The sequence below is a fragment of the Crinia signifera genome, chromosome 6 (genome assembly GCF_055691185.1).
Source record: "Crinia signifera chromosome 6, ASM5569118v1, whole genome shotgun sequence".
In the NCBI taxonomy this organism is placed as follows: domain Eukaryota; kingdom Metazoa; phylum Chordata; class Amphibia; order Anura; family Myobatrachidae; genus Crinia; species Crinia signifera.
This window is the reverse complement of record NC_139222.1, coordinates 105,655,951-105,665,856: the sequence shown is the minus strand read 5'-3', so window position 1 is coordinate 105,665,856 and position 9,906 is coordinate 105,655,951. Positions and strand designations below refer to the sequence as shown.

At 42.5% G+C, this 9,906-nt stretch overlaps 2 pseudogenes; one reads left to right on the top strand and one right to left on the bottom strand.

The window, feature by feature from the left end:
* Positions 1-5,338: 5,338 nt before the first annotated feature.
* LOC146011756 (5S ribosomal RNA) lies at positions 5,339-5,457 on the bottom strand (annotated as a pseudogene).
* Positions 5,458-8,009: 2,552 nt separating this feature from the next.
* On the top strand, positions 8,010-8,128 carry LOC146011755 (5S ribosomal RNA; annotated as a pseudogene).
* Positions 8,129-9,906: the final 1,778 nt, after the last annotated feature.

Here is a 9,906-nt window from a genome sequence, read left to right as displayed (position 1 = left end):
ATAGACAGCTTGAAAGGGAATTTGAATATAATTATTAAGCCCGCCGATAAAGGCGGGGCAGTAGTTGTTTTAAATAAATCTATGTATACGGCTGAAGTAGCCCGACAATTAAATGATGGGATCACTTATAAAAAATTAAAGACCGATCCTTCCCACAAAATCCTTGCCAATCTAAAAAGCTTAATTGATGGTTTTGTTAATTCTGGAACCTTAAGTAGTGAAACTGCCGAATTTCTGGTAAAGGATGATTATTCCATCCCAGTGCTATATCTTTTACCTAAGATCCATAAAAATGCTCAGAATCCCCCAGGCCGACCTATTGTCGCAGGTACCAACAGTATCACTGCAAATTTGTCATATTTCATAGATCATCACCTTCAACCAGTGGTCTTGACCAATAGGTCCCATTTAAAAGACACAAAGGATGTACTCAATAAAATTGAAGCGGTGAAATGGGATGAAGATTGCTTCTTAATTACCGCAGACGTCACATCCTTATACACAATCATTAGGCATGTAGATGGAATACAAGCGGTGAAACTGTCCCTCCAGGAAACCAATATTAACCCTGATTTACAAGACCTACTTATACAAGGTATAGAATTTATCCTTATGAACAATTATTTCAACTTTAACGGCACCTTTTATAATCAGGAGGTTGGTACAGCCATGGGGACCAGGTTTGCCCCCCAGTTATGCCAACATGTTCATGGCCAGATGGGAAAACCTAATGGTATGGCATGGGCATGACTGGGAGGCAAATCTGGTCCAGTGGTGGAGGTATATAGACGATGTATTGTTTATATGGAGAGGTCCGGAGACAGAACTTGAGAAGTTTTGTGAATACCTCAATTTGAACCCTTTCAATATTCAGTTGACCTTCAATATTAGCAAAAATGAGGTGAACTTCCTGGAACAGGATATTCATAGAAAACAGTAAGATAGAAACATCAGTTTACTATAAACCTTCTGATTCTAATTCATATATCAACCCTTCTAGTAACCATCATAAGAAGTGGATTTCAAACATTCCTAAGGGACAATTTGTACGTCTGAAACGTAATTGTTCCAATGATGTTAATTTTGAAGAGAGTGCCATTAGAATGAAGGACAAATTCATCAACAAAGGGTACACCACCACACTTGTTGAGGGGGCCCTAGAGGAAACCAGACTGCTTCCTAGAGGAGATCTTCTGAAAAATAAGCCCACCACTACCACTGATACCAATAACTATACCATAGCATTTAGTACACAATACAATGCTTATCATAGGTCCATTGAGCATATCATCAGAAAAAATTGGAGAGTGTTGTTAGAAGATCCAGTCCTTATTGGCATTTTACCACAGAATCCAAAATTCATTTATAGAAGGGCAGCCAGTCTTAAAGACCAACTGGTCAGCAGTGCGTTTATGGAAAGGGGTACTATGTCCACGCGCAACAATGGGTTCCACAGATGTGGAGATTGCGCTATGTGCAAATCCCACCCTTCAGCAATTAGAAAATTCACAGAGATTAAATTGAATAATATTACCATCAAACCCAAGCAGTTTATCACATGTAACTCGAATTATGTAATTTACGCGATTCGTTGTTCATGTGATAAGCTGTATGTCGGCAAGACAAAAAGAAATTTAAAAGTTCGTCTTGCCGAGCATGTGTGTAATATTAAAAAAGGTTTTAGAGATCATCCCTTTTCACTACATTTTTTAGAAACTCATGGTAGCTCTGTGAAATCCATTACAGGATTTTGGGGGTTGGAGGCCGTGAAGTGTAACTGGAGAAACAACAACAGAGACGTTAGATTGGCACAAACGGAGATGAGGTGGATATTTAATTTATCCACCCTGGCTCCACTAGGTTTAAACCATGAGTTTGAATTAAAATGGTTTTTATGACATATTTTATGCCCCTTTTTGCTGTCTTATCTTAATGTTGTTCTTTTAAAAAAAATGTTTTTAGTATAAAAAGATATTACTTTTTAAAATTTATATAAAATTTATACATTATTTATGTTATGTATTTATATTATTTTGTAAATGGAGGAACCTCTTCACATCAGTATTTACCTTTAGCCTTTAATTATTTATTCACATGTGCACTTTTTGGCTTTTTGCAATATATTGCACATGTTTATATTGTTGTGGTACGTTCTGTATAGAGTGAAACGCATGCGTCATCTCTGCGCTTCACACACCGGAAGCCGACTATACCACTAGATTTCCTGTATATAGTGAAACGCATACGTTATTTCTGCGCTTCACAGACCGGAAGCCGACTATATTATTTGATAGCCGGCTGCGTGTCAGAGTCCCGGCACTAGATATCCGGATCTGCGCTCCAAAAGCCGGAAGTTACTATCCGACGTCACTGACGTGCGGACGAACCACCTGGCGTATCAGCCGGCAATGCGTTCCAATTATGACATTGCATATCCGGGGATGCGTTCCACCGACCGGAAACCATCACCCGAGTATTTATTTATTTATCTATTTTCCTATTGTCCGGCACATCTATAAGACACTTCTATTATGTTATTTAGACTGTCCGGCCAGCTAGTATATGCTGTAGGCTGTGTCCGGCATCTTAAAGTTGTTATTTGCACAACTTTTTGCATTTGCACTTTGACCCGGAAACGGTTCCTCCATACTGCTACAAAAACCCTGTAAGTCTGACTCACTGACTATCCTTGAAAAAGGCGGCAGAGACCGCCGAAACATGTTGGATGTCAAGTGAGTTATTGTTATTTTTATGTACATTTTGCTGTCCATTTATCTTTTACTCTGTACCGTGCCCTTTGGCCAATGGGCCACGCTACAGTTTTATAAATAAATCTTGTTACTGAGACTGGTCATCCCTTTATTTTTGGGTCCATCTGCTGCCACGTGGGGACCTTACCAGTGGAACCTTGCCACTCACCAGTCCACCAACAAGATACCTTTATACGTTTATGGTACCAGTACTTCTTGTGAGTATGGTACGAAGTGACTTCACTGTTATTTACTAATGTGATTGGGATCCTTGGTTGAAAGATACCTTTATATGTTTCAAACTCCTGTTCAATCAGTGAGTACGGTATGCACCTGTGATTGATTTCGTCTATCTCTTGGTATTGCCTATTTGTTTATCACATTGGTGGACCTTAAAGAAACCGTTACACACTTGTAACCACACACAAAGTGTGAGTCGTGGTACGACTTCCTTTTTTGGGTTAACCCTACCCCACTTATTTACATTTATATTTGTGTTATTTATACACATCTTTCTCTTGTTTTCACATTTGCACGAGAAAAACATCCACATTTGAACATACAAGTCCAGCGCCAGAAATTCCTATTTGTTTTGGAAGAGTTGCACAGGAGGATTACCCAGTTGTCCTCGTTTTGGAGTTACGGCTGCAAGGACTGGTAGCGCCTTGGGACTTTTCAGTCTTTTTGTTGTCAGTTTATACCAAGTAAGCTGATTGCTGAATTCACACAAGGAGTACATTGGACTGCATTCCATCCAAGGATAATCATCCATTTCACTTGTGGCGACCAGCTTGGTAATTATAAACTACCTCCGGAGATACCCCTTACACCTCCATTTAAATTGGCAAGTTATGGCTACAACATATGCCCCTAGGCCAACCACATATATGTGGCTATCTAGCACCTCAGGCTTTTTGATTTTGCTGTGCCATTTTAAAAATTGTGGTTTTATTTGTTTGTGTATTATATGATTATGAACTTGTATAAAAAAAATGGTTATTTTTATTAAAAACTTGTTTAGCGCTGCTTTTTATGCTAATGTGGTTTGCTCTTCTGCATAATATTGCATTTTCAGGATATCTGAGTCGCTTGATGATGCACTGAAACCTTAACAATATTTCTCTCAACTTGTCCCAGCAAGCAAGGAATGGTACAAAAGAACCAATACCACAAGATAACATAGAAAGTGGATAAGCAGTAATGCAGTGTGTCTTCTAGAATTAATAGTAGATACATTTATAAACTTGCCAATTCAAACATATTTATCAGAACTCAAACTGACAACCACATTGGTTGCCTCAATATACTTTGCCATAATAGAGAAACCAAAGGTCAATATAGTAAGTAGTAGTTTCCTACAAACGTACTATTTTGGCCTTCTAGATCAGTGGTTCCCAACCTTTTTTCTCCCCTTGATTAGGCTTTTCATTTATAAGTACCCCTCCTCTCAATTTGACATTTCCACAGTACTTATGAGTGGAAGTGAGCAGTATGCGTGTCCTAATATTAAGGAGTAGCCGTGGACTAGTCTATGGTCAGGAATCAGGTCCGTCTTTGTCTGGCCGCTGGCTGTGTATTGTCTCCAGAGTTCCCGCTAACGCCTGTAGGATTAATGCTTCTTCCACCCATGTCAGTGCGGGGCAGATGTTCACAGGTAGCTCTCAGTGAATTGCTGGTTGGGCAAAAGCACGAGGAGACTCTGATGATGGAACTGGAAATGACACAACGTGGCTTGTTTCCATGTCAATGGTAGACTTCTTTTGCCATTGGGAGACATTTTCTTCTTCCGGCATTACCAATATTATTTCCAAGTACCCCCAACTGGTCTGCAGAGTACCCCCAGGGGTACTAGTACCCCAGGTTGGGAACCACTGTTCTAGATGATCCGTTGGGAAAAAAAAACCTGCAGCATTGTCAGCAAAACACAGGCTGAAGGTGTGTCTTACAGAGATGGGGTTGGAGATCCGCACAGACTCAAAATTTGTGTATACTTGAAGAACCAACTTGAGAAACTACACTTATTGATAAATTCTGGTAGTTAGAGGTGTTGGTGGTGCGCCCAGCGTTTAAATATCAATGATTGGACACTGGGTTTTTATTTGTCAGGAAGAGGGATCCGACAAAAAAAGAAAGAAAAACGCTTTTTGGGCGCACTCTTTTGTTTTGATTAAATTAGATAATTAATACATAACTTTTATTTTAGACTTACTTTAAAATAGGGTGGCACGGGGGATTAATTAGAGTTGGGAATATTGAAAATATTAAAATGTAGTGTGATCCTTGTACTGGTGTAGTTCAGGGAAAATTCGCAGATTGGTCACACCTATTAATATGTCATTTAAGCACTGTTTTTATCAGAGGTATAATTACCAATGATAGTAGGCAGTGAAATGATTAGGTTCTCATCTCATACGCAATAATTAATGCTTAATAGCGTTGGATAATATACCTAAATGATAGTATGAGGAGAGAAAGAGTTACACAGCCTCAAAAATGTAAATCTATTTATAATAAACACTCACTCCGGCAGTCATTGTTGCAGGTATTTTATTTGATATTTGATACGGCGGTCCTTACCCCTAATCCCGATGTTGCCACACCGGGGCTTCCCCGGGGGTCTCCCACCTGGGTACTGACCTGGCCCTCCACTGCTTGGCTTCCAAGTTCGGAGAGGGTTTGGGCAGACCAGTGGGGTATGGTGGCAAATCTTTAGGGTTCAGTATCCAATCAAATGTAGCCTGTAGGGCTGCAAGAGGGGATCACTTCACCATGCACAATAAGTGATTTTTTGGCAAAATAGATATGTATATATGGGCAATTATTGGTTTGGGGGGATTGAGGATCCCTAGATAATCAGGCTATTAGCCACGATGGATATTGATTTTCTCCTAAATAAATTAATTGGGTGGAGAAAATGGGGCAGAAAAGGGGGTGGGCACAGAAATAAATGGTCAAAAACAATTAGCTGTCTGCTAGTGGCAGAGATTTCAAATTTCTTTGAAGCAGATTTTTAGATATACAGTCTTATACAATAATTGCTCCAATTGGGGATTTATTCTTTAAATAGAGAAAAGGTCCCATTTGATGATTGTATCCTTTGAGATATTGCCACACACCATGCGATTTGAGAAACAATGGTTGCACTGATTTAAGGTGAAATTCCTACACTATACAGTAACAGGTTGAGAAGTCAGATTGCCAAGAGTGATCAAATACTTAGTTGCAGTGTTGTAGATAAAGCCTAGATATTTTGTTGCATTTAAGTAACAAAATCGGGCATGTACGCGATGATTGATCAGTGAATGAGACGTACACCCCGTTGCTGTAGGCAGTGGGGGAGCGTCTCTCAAACCTGTTGCCTGCCACACACCATGCGATTTGAGAAAAAAATAATTGCACTGTTTTAAGGTGAAATTAATACACTATACAATAGCAGGTTGGAAGGACAGATTGCCAAGAGTGATCAACCACTTAGTTGCAGAGTTGTAGATAAAGCCTGGATATCTTGTTGCATTTAGGTAACCAATAAGGCATGTACGCAGTGATTGATCAATGAATGAGACGTGTACCCCGTTGCCGTGGGCAGTGGGGGAGCGTCTCTCTAACCTGTTGCCGCTGCCTGGGTTAGCGGCTGGTGTGGAGGGAGTCCCGTAATGCTGTTAGAACACAGGGATGTAACTCGCTGACCGCTGGGTGACGGAGCCGGGGATGGACCGCTGATGCCGTCAGGCTGGCTGCTTTGCTGTGCCGGATCTCGCTGGTGAGGGTACGACAGCGTGTGGGAGCCGGAGGCTGCCGCTGGTATACTTGCGTGGTGGCCGGAGGAGTTTGGAGGCTGGAACTGACAGTTGGACACGTGTTTCGCCTAGCGGGCTTCTTCCTGCAGTGCCATGGCACTGCAGGAAGAAGCCCGCTAGGCGAAACACGTGTCCAACTGTCAGTTCCAGCCTCCAAACTCCTCCGGCCACCACGCAAGTATACCAGCGGCAGCCTCCGGCTCCCACACGCTGTCGTACCCTCACCAGCGAGATCCGGCACATGGCACTGCAGGAAGAAGCCCGCTAGGTGGGTGCCATGGCACTGCAGGAAGAAGCCCGCTAGGCGAAACACGTGTCCAACTGTCAGTTCCAGCCTCCAAACTCCTCCGGCCACCACGCAAGTATACCAGCGGCAGCCTCCGGCTCCCACACGCTGTCGTACCCTCACCAGCGAGATCCGGCACAGCAAAGCAGCCAGCCTGACGGCATCAGCGGTCCATCCCCGGCTCCGTCACCCAGCGGTCAGCGAGTTACATCCCTGTGTTCTAACAGCATTACGGGACTCCCTCCACACCAGCCGCTAACCCAGGCAGCGGCAACAGGTTAGAGAGACGCTCCCCCACTGCCCACGGCAACGGGGTACACGTCTCATTCATTGATCAATCACTGCGTACATGCCTTATTGGTTACCTAAATGCAACAAGATATCCAGGCTTTATCTACAACTCTGCAACTAAGTGGTTGATCACTCTTGGCAATCTGTCCTTCCAACCTGCTATTGTATAGTGTATTAATTTCACCTTAAAACAGTGCAATTATTTTTTTCTCAAATCGCATGGTGTGTGGCAGGCAACAGGTTTGAGAGACGCTCCCCCACTGCCTACAGCAACGGGGTGTACGTCTCATTCACTGATCAATCATCGCGTACATGCCCGATTTTGTTACTTAAATGCAACAAAATATCTAGGCTATATCTACAACACTGCAACTAAGTATTTGATCACTCTTGGCAATCTGACTTCTCAACCTGTTACTGTATAGTGTAGGAATTTCACCTTAAATCAGTGCAACCATTGTTTCTCAAATCGCATGGTGTGTGGCAATATCTCAAAGGATACAATCATCAAATGGGACCTTTTCTCTATTTAAAGAATAAATCCCCAATTGGAGCAATTATTGTATAAGACTGTATATCTAAAAATCTGCTTCAAAGAAATTTGAAATCTCTGCCACTAGCAGACAGCTAATTGTTTTTGACCATTTATTTCTGTGCCCACCCCCTTTTCTGCCCCATTTTCTCCACCCAATTAATTTATTTAGGAGAAAATCAATATTCATCGTGGCTAATAGCCTGATTATCTAGGGATCCTCAATCCCCCCAAACCAATAATTGCCCATATATACATATCTATTTTGCCAAAAAATCACTTATTGTGCATGGTGAAGTGATCCCCTCTTGCAGCCCTACAGGCTACATTTGATTGGATACTGAACCCTAAAGATTTGCCACCATACCCCACTGGTCTGCCCAAACCCTCTCCGAACTTGGAAGCCAAGCAGTGGAGGGCCAGGTCAGTACCCAGGTGGGAGACCCCCGGGGAAGCCCCGGTGTGGCAACATCGGGATTAGGGGTAAGGACCGCCGTATCAAATATCAAATAAAATACCTGCAACAATGACTGCCGGAGTGAGTGTTTATTATAAATAGATTTACATTTTTGAGGCTGTGTAACTCTTTCTCTCCTCATACTATCATTTAGGTATATTATCCAACGCTATTAAGCATTAATTATTGCGTATGAGATGAGAACCTAATCATTTCACTGCCTACTATCATTGGTAATTATACCTCTGATAAAAACAGTGCTTAAATGACATATTAATAGGTGTGACCAATCTGCGAATTTTCCCTGAACTACACCAGTACAAGGATCACACTACATTTTAATATTTTCAATATTCCCAACTGAAGGTGTGTCTTGCCTGTTCTTAACCCCTAGTGATTCCCCCTGATATGGCTTGAAACTGGGGTAGCTGGACCCCAAAAATGAAGGCTATAACAGAGGGGGTGCGGAGATCTTCTTAAAAGGGGGGCGCTATGTTGGTTTTGCCTCAGGGTTGCCGACTTTTAAACGCTCCTCTCCGGGAGAAGACTTTCAGCAGGAGTTCGGGGGTGGGGGTTAAACGTGACATCATTAAGCCCAGCCCCCATGAAGTAAAGTTACTCAGTCAGGGGAACGGGGGTCCCCCAGAATCCGGGAGGGTTGGCCACCCTTCCAGGGGGCAGGGAGGGTGACCCGATTTTCGTGACCCTCCTGGCCATTCTGGGCGGGTAGACAACCCTGGTCTGCCTACCAGAAGACCCCAGACTGCATCTTATATAAAATGGAGGTGCAGCTTTATAGGGTGCAGAATTCTCCCATCATTACAGGTGTGGCTGCTTGGAACGGTCACAGAGGCTAGACGGGTGTCTGTAGCTGCACTGGTGTGAGTGCAGGGGCTCATTACTGTGGTGGTGAAAGCTCCTCGAAGATGGTAGTCGCTTGGCCGAGGAACAGTGTGACAGCTCTGCCCTGGGAAGGAGTACCCTGACCCCTGCCACCACTCGAGGGTCAGCATGGTGCCAGAACAGACATGTGGTCCTGATTGGGAGTAATGCCCATGCCATTTCCCTGATACATGTGCATATGCAGTAGACTGTTGTTACTGAGCAAACATCAGCCAAGAAGGGGGTCCGCATGAAGAATGTACCCTCCTCAAATAAAAAGCTTCTGATTTGATGGACTGAATAGTTTACCAGATCTTGTTACATGTGTAATATCTCTTTAATGCTTGACAAAAACCTTCAATACTATTATGACGTTAATACCACAGATAATGTCTGTCTTTTGGTTTACGACTTTCAGGTGTCATAGCAACCAGCACAAGGCCTTAGTTAAGTAACTCTAGAAAAAAATAAAGGTCCAACCTTTTAACTCTACATCAAATAGAATTTCAGTCCTCAGCTACAAAATAAAGCAGTTTTTTTTTATTATTATATTTTCAAACAATATAAAACAATCACAATCACAATATGTTTCACAACAATCCATGCAAGATAGGCCTAAATGCGTGTTCTGTAAGAAGATACTATATCCTTTACCAGTGCCTGATCTTCTGGTCGTTCTCTCACTAGTTTTAACCCAAGCGATGTACTTCCAGGCCTTTTTGGGTGCAGATATTTACAGGGGCCGTATTCTTAGTAGATTTAAGTACAAGGTAAGCATTTCTCACCATATTGGGTGGGGTTTCTGTCCCCGAACAAGTCATATCCAAGTGCGTACACCCCCTCTATCCCACATCTAGCCACCTCCTTACATACTCTTATCTAACATATACAGTACTTACACAGACACAAAC